The sequence below is a fragment of the Acanthopagrus latus genome, chromosome 8, assembly GCF_904848185.1.
Source record: "Acanthopagrus latus isolate v.2019 chromosome 8, fAcaLat1.1, whole genome shotgun sequence".
Classification (NCBI taxonomy): domain Eukaryota; kingdom Metazoa; phylum Chordata; class Actinopteri; order Spariformes; family Sparidae; genus Acanthopagrus; species Acanthopagrus latus.
This window is the reverse complement of record NC_051046.1, coordinates 24,263,078-24,277,030: the sequence shown is the minus strand read 5'-3', so window position 1 is coordinate 24,277,030 and position 13,953 is coordinate 24,263,078. Positions and strand designations below refer to the sequence as shown.

Below are 13,953 nucleotides of genomic sequence, written 5' to 3'. Positions count from 1 at the left end.
CCGATTGTGCTGGTTTCATATTTTAATTGAGCTGCAAATTAACAAAATTATTCCACCCCCACATTAGAAACCCTGTTATCTCCCTATGCCCAGTCAGTTAAAATTCTGAAGCCTTAATTATACTGTGTTAGGGTTTTATGACGGCTATGGTGTAGGTGGTAGGGTGATTTATAATTCATTGTGGGCTCCAACAATTTCACTGTCGAATCAGAGTGAGATTTTGGTGCCATGCATTCATCACAAAACCCAATAATTTTTGTTACAGGCACCTATGCTGTGTCTGCGCACACACACACACACACACACACGCGCACACACACACACACACACACACACACACACACACACACACACACACACACACACGCGTGCATACACCCTGACACCAGCAGATACAATATGTGAAGGTGTTTCCGCTCTTACCATCCTTTCTTTCTTCTTATTCTGTTCTCTTCTTCTCCTTAATTACCGTTTTCATCAATTGCAACATCCCCTATGATCATCTTCAGGAAATTGTCCATGCCTGTCTACCAGCCTCAGTCCTCCCATTCAATGACTCTGCCACTGGTAGGAGTGCTTGTGTCACTTTTGATACTCTCACATGGATCAGTGAAACACCCTAAGGCATTAGACTACCTCTCAGCCTGTCTGTGTGTCACTGAAATGTGCATGAGGAAGAGAATCTAAAATAAATATTATGTTACTGCCTGCCATCCAGTCAGTGACTATGACGTTAGTCACACAAACATGCTACCATCATGTCCACAGTTTTGACTGGTCGAGGGAGCAGAGGGGAGGGTGTTTCACATTTACTCATCAAGTCCATTAATGGTATTGTCACATTGCTCCATGGGTAATACATGGTGCACCCCACGGTCCTGTTAATTACGCTGTCAGAAAGAGAAAGAGAGACTAGATTCTGGCAGATAGAGGAAGAGAGGGTCAGAGTGAGAAGTCTGGAGAGGAATACTTGTAGCGCTGTGGTGGAATCATCACAAGTATGACTGAACCATAACTGTATTCAAGGTTCAACCAGCATGCATTTTGTTGAGACAAGATTGAGAGAGAAATATTAACTTTTTTTTTTGAGACAACTAATAATGGTAACAGTGGATGTCAACTGTCATTGCAAATATGGACTGAATAAGGAATATTTTATTATGGTTGTTGAGAGAAAGTCAGTACTTGTCCATAAGGTGACAGTAAATACATAACAAATACTGTTGTTTGCACATTGCCTGAAAATTGAAAATATAACATGGTAATCCCTTCTATTGATGTAGAAATAAGATCAGTGACGCATACACTGGCACATTAATGACTTAACCCGTTAAATGCTACGTGTTCCCATCCCCAGTTTGTGCTTTCCTGTGATGGTATAGTCACATCCTGTGTGTGTTCCTGCTAGCCTTGGCTCCAACACAGCACACAAGTTAATTAAAACACCATGTGGTCAATGCCCTGCTCTAGAGGCACAGACAGGAGGACAGAGGAAGAGATCGAGAAGAGAAAGGCAAGATCGGAGGGAAAGGGACATCATGCAGAAAGATTGAAGGCTTGGGCACAAGGAAATGAACAGTTGAATTTCTTTCCCTCTTGGTTTGCACTCAGTTTTGGCAGATTTTGCACAAACTGGCTCTGAATCTATTATAGAGCTTTACAAGATGCTGTCATGTCAGGCAGCACTTATCTGTCAAACAGCGTTGTATTTGTGGTTAGTTTACAGTCATGTGACTTGGCTGAGCTGGCTTGTGTTGATTAATATCCAGTGTTGAGTTTTGTGGTTGCAGCTTCAACCAGTACACATGTCTTATTTTAATGTGACTGTCAAAAGTGATTGAATTTATTTATTTTTTATCTCATAGCACTAGCCACAAAATTACCCACAAATGGCACCCGTAGCATTTAGGTCAGTTAAGGTTATGTCAGGATTAACCCTGAAATACCCTGAATGCACGACAACAAAATCTTTTAGAAAGCCAAACTCTCACTAAGTGATAAGTCAGAACCACCCAAACATTTGTAATGCTTAAACTGGCTCTGAATGCAATAGTGCCAACACTTCACATTGTGAGAACACACATGCAAACATGCACTCATCCACTCACAGCTTCAGTCCATCTCCCACACACTGAGGAGAGGAAGGCAGAGAGAAATGAAGTTATCCATTTTTGCCTCAGGTACCAGCTTGCCATTTGAGGATTTCTTTCCTTGAGTTTGAGACAAAAGGCTAAGTGCAAGTACACAAACCGTACACATCCTGCATTTACATTCAGATTCATTTATATCTTGACTTTTATATTACATGAAAGAGACTAGATGAATAGCTATACATGCTTTTCTTCAATTCAGTGAATTGTCTCTCTACTCTGTGGTGAGTGTGTGTTGTTGTGTACTTAAAAATGAATTAGTTTCTATTATACAAAGACCAGTTCCCTCTATCCAGGTTTTTGTATCATTTCTGATGTATGTGCGTGGGTGGGGGGCATATCCCACCTGTGTAGGTGTGTGTGTGTGTGTGTGTGTGTGAGTGTAATCACAGAGCTGTGTGTGTTCGGTTTTTCTTGCCCCCAACTCTGCTGAGCAGGTGGGAAGAGGAGGGGAGGGCTCGGAGAAGTGGAGATGAGAAGAGAATGTAGAAAGTGTTTGTGTTGTCGGCTGGGCACACTGGGAGGGGAGACTTCACAGGGGGAGAAGATGTGTGGGGGGTTAGCGGAGGGATGAGAGACGACAGAAAAACGAAGAGAAAGAGGCAGAGCAGAGGGTGGTGGAGGGCGGCACTGAAAAAGAGGGATGACAGTAAACTTCAGGGTTTTTATCTCTGCATGTAGAGCTGCCCAGTCAGATCAGCTAAATCTGACAGAAAACAGCAGCACGCTCATGTCTGTGTCGCTGCAGCCACACTAAATATGTCATCTTTCCGTTTGGGTGAGTTTACATCACATGTACCATCCAGATTCAGAATTTTCTTTGCTTTTAGATGCTCAGTTTCATTGTCTCTGAGGTGAAGTGGCATGTTCCTGAAGGAATGCAATAGTTCCCTATTTTGTAATGCATGGCTTGTGTGTTTTTCCATGACTCGATTTGTTTTGTCATTGTATCCCTTCACCCCACTCCTTTTATTGTATGTACATGTGCATTTGTTTGTTTGTGTATGCGTGTGTCTCCTTGGATTACATCGCACTGATTTTTGGCAGGCTTTATTGTTTTCTGCTGTGCAGCTGCACGTCATGAAGAACTTTGCTCCCTGTGTGGTAGTGCGAAGCGAAGATGTGGCCCTGTGTGCAACTAAACATGAGAGTGTGTTTGTGTGTTAATACAGTGCGTCTTGCAGTTTGTTTTCCTCCACAGATATTTCCACCCATCTCTAAAACAATAAATAAAAAGCAGGTAAACTGTGACCTCCAGCCACTGATTTTAAAGCAAACTACCAAAACCAATGGTTTAGGGAAACCCCCCCCCCCAGGCCGACACACACACAGACACAAATATCCTTGACAGCATGTTCTGAGTGTTGCATGCAGCCACTAATGCTTTACTAATCACCTCAGTCTAGATTTCACAGCATGAGACCTCACTTCTCACTCGTAGACACACACCCTCTCTCTCTCACTTTCACTCTCACACACACACAACATACTTACCATAAAATGTGTGTCTGCATCAAACATGCACTGTGTGTGCGCACAAAGAGCCACACACAGCATGTTCTCTCCCCTTCCCATTGGTCCTAATCAGGGCCCAATCTCCAATTAACATATTGACTCCAGCCATTACTTTGATCTGCCAATAACACAATGTCCTCTTTCTCTCTCTCTTGCCCCAGTGTGTGACTTTAAGAAAGCATTCTGGCATTCCCCAAGTAAAAAAATGGCATAATGCATAACACAACTGCGTCAACGTCTAGTCACTTATAAAAAAATGTGTTGGGCAGTGTGTACATTTGTTGTCCTTGTTTATATTTGGCGGTTGATTTCACCCTCTACTCAGAGGGTAAGCATCTCCTGGCTGTTGTTGTCTCTCCAATTTTAAGACATTTGCTGACCCTCTTTCTTCAGGTGGTTGCTGCTAGCTACTCTTGAAATCTCCTTGTGATGAGTCAAACACATAAAACGTCATAAAAACGTCACACCCCTGTCAGGACAGAAAAAGTGGCAATACTGCTGTAGAGACACAGCAGCACTTTCTTGACACTTTATTCCATCAGCTATAATCATTAATCATATGTCTGTGTAATAGCTGTCACTCTAGTGATATACTGAAGTTGTTGTTTTTTGTGAGGCGCTAATAAAGGTTGCAAATAGAGGTTGTTCACAAGCCTCTCAGGCTGATTTCTCCCCTATACAATTGAGGAGAAATGGCTGCCTCTTGTTGTGTTCACTATCAAGGTATAAATCAACTTTTTGCCTCCCCTACATACACACCACCTTCACACTTCCTATTACTAACCGTGCCCATTCTCTCCTTCGTTCTCCCCCATCCCCACCTGCCTATTGGATGGCCTGTAGAAGAGCCCACCTGTCGGCAAGGTTTGTCCCCTTTCTGTCTCCTTAGCTCGCACTATGAGCAAGGCAGCATTGTGCTGTCTCACTGCCTGCCCATCAGCATTTCATCCCCTTGCTTTTTGATATATACAGATTAGTGTTCAGTATGTTTAGCTTGAACACAAGATCTCAAATGACATGTTGTTAGAAACCATGCGTAAAAGCCACATTGCATGATGTGGAGGAACTAGGAAGCAGAAATTGAGCTTAACTTAGGCTAAAAATTGTTCACTATATCCTCAGTAGCAGAATTCAATACGCGAAATAAAAATCAGTTTCAGCTGTATTTGAAAGTGTGACACATTACAGCCAAATCCTTGCACAATTAACCCTCACCTCAGCTCCTCATTCACCTCAATCCCTGCTGCTAGTTGCATGCTTCATTGTCCTTCCCACCTCATACACCACACATTCACTCACAAACACACACGCACACGTGCACACACAGATGCCTTGGAGGTATTGAGTGGCCACTCACCTGGATCTAAGTGCTCCCTGTGGAGTGTGGTGGCTAATGATGTGTCCTCAGCATGAGCTTTACTTACTTATTTACATCAATGCACTCTAATAGTGTTAGGTAGCCATCCCTATCACATTCTTCAAAGGTTTGATGATCAGTTGTTCAGGGACATACTTTTAAAATGGGCTCTTGTAGACACATCAACTGGTCAGAGCTCGCATCAGTTCACCCCCTTTCAAAAAGCTGGAGCTGAACTTTTTTTTTTTTCTAACAACCCCTGAATGAGGTTGGGTATCTTTCACTGGAATCACTCCAGTAGCACTTTGACTTTTTAATTTCACCAAACAGACCAAAAACTGTTTCTAAAATCCTCTGTGTGGAGGTAAGTCAATATATAATCTTGGCTCGCTTTTATTATCTTCCTTGAGGTTGCATTTATCTGCCAGTTCAGAACATTCAACCTGCATTAAGCCCGTCTGTTAGCCTGCAGTCAAATCTGTGATGCGCTTGACTAGTAATGTCGGTCTGCTGTCTAAGCAGCCGTCCCGAGGGCTGTGGCTGAGCCACTGTGTCTGTGCACACATCTTTCTGCGCTTCCTAGTGTCCCCCCCACCCCCTCTCTTTCTTCCCCCTTATTTCCTTTTACACATGCATGCACACACACACACCTATCTGTATGTATGTGTGGTAGTAGGCAGGGTCTGGTGTGGTTACTTTGTGTCACTGAAGACTTAATGAGGCGAATAAGAAGCTTTTAGAGTCAATGGAGGTGGATAATGTGGTGTAGGGTTCACTCATGTATGTGTGTGTTTGTGTGTGTGTGTGTGTGTGTGTGTGTGTGTGTGTGTGTGTGTGTGAGTCCTTGCCACCGGCTAGCAACATTGCTGTTCTCTTCTGCCCTGCTGCATCTGAACTAATAAGCTACAGACTACTCTGCCCTCTGTGTTGTTGGTGTGTGCCTGTCGCAATGATTCTCACTGAGAAAAGCACTTCACTCAATGCAGGCAATTTTTCTGGGGGTCACTTGTCATACAGGAAACTGATGTCATAGGGCAGCATTTCACAGAGAGTGAGCAGGAGAGTTTCTATGTTCCCCTGAACTGAAAGTATGCTGAAGTAGGTGGACAGCTTGTCAAACAGTCTGAAAAAAACGTTGAAAACTGCCATGAAGTACTGCTAATCCTGTCACAGGCACAAGTGTCCTGTCTGAGAGAGTTTTTAGCGCCACAGGCGATGCCATGTCTTCTCAGAGGAGTGTGCTTAACTCTCAACACAATGATCGGCTTGTGTTTCTTAAGAAAAATAAGAAACAGAAAAAAAGTACCAAAAGCTGTTTACACATTCTTCACTCACCTTGCACTTCTCCTAAAACGCTTCACTCACAGGTAATGTCACTACTAATACTTTTACGTGCCAAGGTCCTTATAATATTACTAAAACTGACACTAATTTCTATGTTGTGTTACATGTTTTAATTTTAATGTACTATTACTGGCCTGTTATGATTATCACCTCAACTATTACTGCTGCTAACACTGAAATACATGTGACCAGTGCATGTATGACAACAAGAAAACAATGGCATAATAAACTATATATGCTACTGCTACAAGAAATAGATTAATTATTTCGTTATATTGTTGCCACCACGTTTATTTGTATTATGAGTAATATTATTTTTTTAGAATTCATCTTCTAGTTTGATTAAATGTTTATGGCAATGTTGAGGTTTAAGAGATACGTATACTGCATATTATAGTCATAATGAGCATATTGAGAATTGAAATCAACTTGTATAACTACATTTATTTTTTTTCATGTTGAATATCAGAGTTTGAGCTATAAAATGCATTAATTTGAATAGCCAATTGCTTAGAATAAAGGATGCCATACCTGACTTTGATAGTGTTACTTTGAAGTTTACATGTTATCTCCTAATGTAATTTCCAAGGCAACACACCCCCAAGAGTAACTCATTCAGTCGTGTTAACCTCAGAAACCATCAATTGGTTTAATGTAACAGTTAAGTGAAGGGAATGGGCAAAAAGGACAGTTTGACTGTGTGAAGGACTGAGCAAGATCTTGGTCTGCACTGTGATGGTATGAACATAGGAACAGATGACAGCACACACACAACCCCCTCCTGTCTTCCATCCCTCCCTCCATCCATCCTTCCCTACATCCCTTCCTCCCTCCCTCCCTCGCCACCTGGAGCCAGCGAGCCGTGACACCAGAGGGAGGGAGGGAGCGATGATGAAGGGACAAGGGACTGGAGGAGAAAGAGAGAGAGGGCCACAGAGGGCTAGATGAAGGAGAGGAGAAGGAAGAGGAGGATGGGAGAATGAAGGATGAGATGGAGCATTATGCAGGTATATATGAATTGAAAAAGATGTTATAATAAAATTAATTTGATCATAGATTTACATTAAAGGTGCACTATGTAGTTTCAGAGAAGAAATATCAATCAGAAGGATTTTAGGCTTAATTGACTGTTTAAAAAAAAAAAAAAAAAATTCTTCCTTTTCATGACTGAATAGACAAACTGACTTTAAAGAACCACACAGTTTCATACATTTTTACTTCAAGTTTAATTTTTACATTAATAGTATAAAATTGATGAAGGGAAATTTTCCTAAGTGTGCAGAGAGCAGGCCTTAAATCTACAAATATTAAAGAAGTGCAGAAAATGGTGCTCTACATTTGTGTCTCTGTGCCTACAAATTAATTGTAATACACTATATGTAACATATTGTTACCAGCCAAACATAACACAGTCCATAGCCCCATTAGAGCTTCTTCAGTGTAGTGTGCTCCGCTGTTGGTCCTAGTGCATACCAAATAAAAAGAAAAAAAGATTGTTGTGGAGATTATTGTAATTATTCACAAATATTTAACCTTCATACATCCAGGGAATTTGAATACATTTGCTCTTTTTCACCTTTGCTCTGTTTTACATTTACATACAATCTCGACTGAAGCCTGTCCAGTATAACCCTAGTCCTCTGTGTCTGCCTTCTTCTTGGCCACAAGCCCAAGTGTAAATCAGTGTTGAAAAACTAGTACATACATTTCTGACCTCCAGAAACCTCCATGTCTCCTGTGATCCGGTGTAACATTCCTACAAAACAATAACATCCATCAGCAGCATATTTAGTCTCCCCATATAGCTTGTTTGTGTACATTTTCATTCCTTCTTCATCATCCTGTTTCATATATCTCTCTAACCTCCTCTGGCACTGTTAAAAGAAACGGTTTGCAATCTGTTAGTCCTCATAACCTACCATTGTCTGTTTTATCGACTGTGCGTGAATTTGTCTTTGTGTGTGTGTTTTGAAGGCTAGAAGCATGGGGGTCCCCTGGAGAGCTCATTTTGTCGTCTTCTCGCTTGATTTACCTTCGTCTTCTTCTGCTGTTTATTACTAGTCATTACAAGCTGTTTGGAAACCTAATAGGACACACTGACAAATAGACTGGGAGAGACCCAACAAGGATAGGCATCAGGACACAAAATAACTCAGTGTTTGTGTGTGTGGGAGGCAGAGAAGGAGAGAGGGAGAGAGAGAGGGAGGGAGGGAGGGAGGGAGGGAGGGGGAGGGGGAGAGAGAGAGAGAGAGATTATTTGTTATGTTTCATGTTTGCCGGTGAGAATATTCGTACATGCAACATCAGCTGTCTTAACTCATGTATAGAAGTTGCCTGCCTTGTCTGAGTGATGTCTTTGTTAGCCTTCTCAATGTAGGAAGGTGTGCGTATATGTGTTTACGAGTATGGCCAATGATGGAGGGCTATATACCATACTGTTCATGCAACCCCCCCTTCCCTTTGCATTCCTCTCTTCTCTCTCTGTTTTTCTCTCTCAACCCGTCCAGGTGTGGCTGCAACAGCTGCTAAAGAGAACGGGACAATTACACACACACACACACACACACACACACACACACACACACACACACACACACACACACACACACACACACACACACACACACACACACTCACTAACATACACACAGCCTTCCGCTCTATCTCTGCTGGCTAATTGTCACAAGACAAACAAGGCGCTTTGCCTTTATGCGCTTCATAAACAGGGGCCAAGCAACAATTAACTCCCTGCTTAATTCACTAACTATTCTGAATTCATTTTCTCCTGTGACAGGCACATCTGTCACAGCTGGTAGCAAGTGAGTGTATGTGTGTTTGTGTGTGGGAGACAGAGTTTGGGCCTGTATAGTAATGCAATTAAGCTGTGGCTTTAAACGGAATACATTGAGTCTGATTAGTTCTGTGATGTTTGGATGATAAAATGCCAAAGGTGACACCTTGATGATATGTGTGAGACATTGTTTCAAGTACGTGAACAAATAGAATGTGGAACATAGGTTTGTGTGTTTGATTTCTGTGTGTGTCCTTTCGTATGGTAGGCAGATGTGTTTGCTTTTCCAGTTATGTGTGGGACAAGGCAGCAGCACCTTTCAAAGCATCATGATGTAACACAGCAGGGTAGGTTTATCTGCATTTTATTTCATAGAGAGCGTCAAATGAAGATAGCATAAGCAATGTAGGACAACTTCAGCATAAGTAGTTGTTCAGACTATTGAAATAATTCATACTCATATGTACAAATGTGAAAGAGACTAAACTACAGATTGTCAGACCGTTTCCTCTTTGTCAGAGATGAGAAGTAGAGGCAGGTCTTCATCCATCAGAATAAAAAAATATATGAGAATACCTAAAAAGAAGTGTGATTGACTGCAGTAACACTTGACCTTGCATCTTTTGTGTTTAAACTCATAAAGACTCACTTTTTACACTGGTTGAACTGGTGCTCCTTACTTTTTCATTATGATGCACCAACCCCATTGGTTCATCCAAAAACATAGACAGACACGTTGTCAATAGCAATAAGAAAATAGAATCTGTAGTGGGGTAGTTTCAAGTGTATGCATTAAATGCAAACCAACTGGAAAGCACATAGTAAATACAACAGCCTATCGTACCTCTAGATGATGGAGTGTGCTACAAGTGACACGGGAACAGCAAATCATATGACAGGTATATAGTTTGGTTGCACCATTGCCATGTGATGACAACAGAAAAGCATGTCAGAGGTGTGACTATGGACCAGTTCTCACAAGTTCAGCCCTGCCCTGCCTGTAAAACTGTTAACTCACACAGAAGTAATTAATGCTTTTTTGCATTCTTTTACAATGGATTAAGAGTTGTAGCCTTGCCGGCAAACACGCCAGCCCCGTCAGTCTTTATCAGTCCTCTGCTGTTGCTCTTGGTGCCTTCGCTGTTGGAGTGTGTTGGAGCAGCAGACTCACTCTGCCCTCCACCACCGGCCTATTCACTCTACCTACGAGCCCAGAGACACTGCAGCTGTTACAGCCAAAATGGTCATTGTGACCACTGGGTCAACTACAAGTCAGTAGAAATGAGAGGAAATTGCAAATGAAAAAGAGTGGGTCAGTTTGCATGTAATGCAGCATTTTTATTTATTTATGTGGTTTTATTTGTGGGTTTTTCCCTGTTGTGTTAACATAATTATAATCTGTGTGCCTTGTTTAGTAGAAATCAGTAGTACAAAGTTAAATTCGACTTTTTTTGCCTGGTGTTTGAAATGATAAAAATAGGACAGGTCAATAAAAATGGCCAATATGAAACTTAACTGTCATGATGGACGTTTTAGCCATATGGAATAAAAGTATTATTGGAAACTGAAGAAGACACTGGTCTCTGAGAGTGAAAAACAAGTGATAAAAAAAGTGATATTGTAAATGGCCACAATGACGTTAAAGCAAGTGAGGAATTGAGACATCAAGAAAACAAAATGTCGACAGAAAAATAGGCGATTACAGATCAGTTGAGTAAATTCATACTGATGACAGCAGGAGAGGAAACAGACTAACGCAGAGACAGAATCTGCAGAGGACATGGAGGGAACAGGCGAGGGAGAAGGAGACAACTGAATGCAGATCAATAGGGTGAAATGAAGAGAGAGTAGGTGTGCGGCTTGGTGGATCAACATGAATAAAGCGAGAGACGGAAGGAGAGTGTGTCAGAGGAGGGTGAGACAGAGAGGATGAGAGCGATTTCTGGCAGATTTTGGCTCGTGCTCAGTCCTCTTGCCGAGCAGCTGGACTTCATTAGTGGCTGGTGTTAATTACTGGGACTGTACACACACACATGCAGATCAGTGCGTGCACACAGGCACATGAACACACACTCATGGACACACACACACTCACACAGCCTGTGATTCAGGGTCACCTTGCGAGCCTTGTTTGAACCAGCAGAGAGCGGGGGAGATGGTGCCAGACAGACAGAAAAACAGAAATGTAGAGAGCTCGCACACAAGTGTCAGTCCACTGTGGGAGTTTTCTATGTTATTAATGGTATTAGTAGCAGCTGGTAGAGGGACAAGTGATACTGTTCACTCGGTCAATGATTGAACTTGTGTATACGGTCTGGAGAGCATAATTGCCAATGAATAAAGAAGAGATCGCGACAGAGAGCGGATTGTGGAGAAGACAGACGTGGTTGCTTTTGGATTTTTCTTATTCATTATTATAATAATTTGTTGATAATTATTAGTTTTTAAAGATTTTGCAGCAAACAGCAAAACCTGACGTAAGGTCTGACGTAAAATAGAACCATTACTTTGTGGCAGCGAATAGTTAACACCTTCTCACCTGCAACATTCATGAGGCAGCTCCAGTGAACTCATTACTCATTTATGCTTTGAATTCTAAAAGCTACAATGCTTTTCTTTCTTTCTTTTTTTTAAAAAAAACATGTAAATTCTTTATTTAATGACAGGTGGTGGTCAGTGTTGATGCGATGTATGTAATATGAGTAAATTCATAGTTTTCCTGAGATCATTACACCATAAAGACAGGAGCTAACTCGTTGTGTTTTTGCAGCTAAGTAGACACATTATCAAGGTGATGTTTTGAGAAATGAATTTGCAAAAAAAACTTTTCACAGTGTAGAGTAGAGGTATGCCATAAGCAGCATAATGATCTTAAACCATGCAAAATGTAAAGGCCATATCATCCTTAGAAGTTAACATGCACAGAACAAACTCAACTTTGGGTTTCAGATTGTGATATGCAGCTTTGAAAGGATCCACATTCTTCTCATAAGAGAGGGAATCTATAAATTCATGTGGGTGTACTGATACAGATTTTAAATGGTCAATGAAATGAGTCACTTCCCTCTTAATAACAACATCTTTACACAAAGCCCTGTAATGACTTCATCACAGAGAAGCAGAGTTTGAGCCACAGCAAACATTTAGAATGGACTCTGGATAGAGAGACTTGTTTGGATGCTGAGCCACAGATTGACTATTGATTTTGAATACTTCTCATGTCTTCTCACTTGGGATTGGCTGGTAATCTATCATTGATGATTACTGTCTTCTTTAACCAGGTTGGATTCATCAATGGCTTGTTAGGGTTACAGGACAATGTGGAAAGTGCAGACTCAATCTATAGATCAAGGGCTGGTAGGATTCTTAGGGTAACAAAGAAGAGTTTTAAACCAAAGGTTGTATTCCTGAGATGGGACCACTCAGAAGTACCATATGCGAGTGAGAGTTTCTGCTATTAAAATCTTTCTAGTCTATAAGAGCTTAGTTGAAAACATAACATTAAAAAATTCTGAAGAAATGCAGAAATGTTACAAAATGTTATGACGTCTTTTGTATGGTCTTGCAGAGGTATCTGCTGAACTGAGCATGCAACAAACTAGCCCCAACAACAATTACCTAATGTCTGCATAGCAGCAATTACTCTGGTGATATGCTGATTATGAATTCGACAGGTGGCCAATTCTTGCATATTACACTGTTTTAATGTTGACTTTTAGAGGTACTGGGCAGCCTCCAAATGTGACTGTATTGTTGCAAAGTTTCAAATATGTACAAATTCAAAAACCATCATGTAAGTTGCAGCTCTGTATGCTGAAAAAAAATTCTTTCATTGACCAAGAGTTTCTCTAAACCGCATAGTGATGATCATTTTCTGGGTTCTGCTCCACTGTAATCTGGCTTTGAATACACATACCATGTGCTTGGCATACATGCTGTATATTTGGGCCTGCTGCCAGTGGTGGTTCATTACCGATCAAGTGAATTTTGTCAGACAAGGTTTTACAAATGTGAGTTAATTAATAGAGCAGCTGGGGTGAAAGAGGGGGAGAACGCTAGACTTAAAAAATATAAGCAAATAATTATTAATTTTGGCCAGGAAACAAAAAAAAAAGCCCATGTGTGTTTTAGTTTGGCAGCCTTGGTAAGTCCTGAATAACAAATCCTGATTTATCATGTTGAGTAACACCACCACTAACCACCACTTGATTCAGCAACGGACTCTAAAATCATCTTTCAATCACTCTGTAAAATACAGTTCCTGGAGAGCTAGGGAAGATGGTTTAAAGACAGGCAACAGCACAGCATGAGGTGGGATGCAAAGCCAAGCTGGGAGAGGTTGAAGGGTTTTCTTTGGCTCTTAATTACACGGCAGAAGACAGGAGAAGGCAGGAGTGAGAGCGAGACAGAGAGAAAGGTTGAAACAACGGTATACACTGTCGCTCTTATCTTTCGTCTCTAAACAGATGTCGACCAGGCTGTTCTCTTTATTGCAGTACAAAGGCCTTCTGACAGAAACACACACACACAGGCATGCACACACATCATCCCGGGCAAATCAATGCATTCTGGTTTCTGTAATTTCCCAAGGTGCTTTGCTGTGGCCCCCTTGGGTGAGCAAGGTGACAAAGCCAGCCACGGAGGAGAGAATCTCTTACTTTCTGCCCTCCTTTTTATGGCACTTGTTTGCTTTCTTTCTTTTCTATCCTCCCTTTATTGCTTTCAGCATATTTGCTTGTCTCTAGACTGTGTGGACCATCACACAATGTGTAATTTTCTGCTGACTTATAGATTTA

The 13,953-nt window shown here is 41.4% G+C and overlaps 1 protein-coding gene across 1 annotated transcript in view; it reads left to right on the top strand.

Annotated features, from left to right (window-relative positions):
- The window catches only part of znf423 (zinc finger protein 423), a 144,510-nt gene that overhangs the window by 75,545 nt on the left and 55,012 nt on the right, over window positions 1–13,953 (top strand). The window lies entirely within an intron of this gene.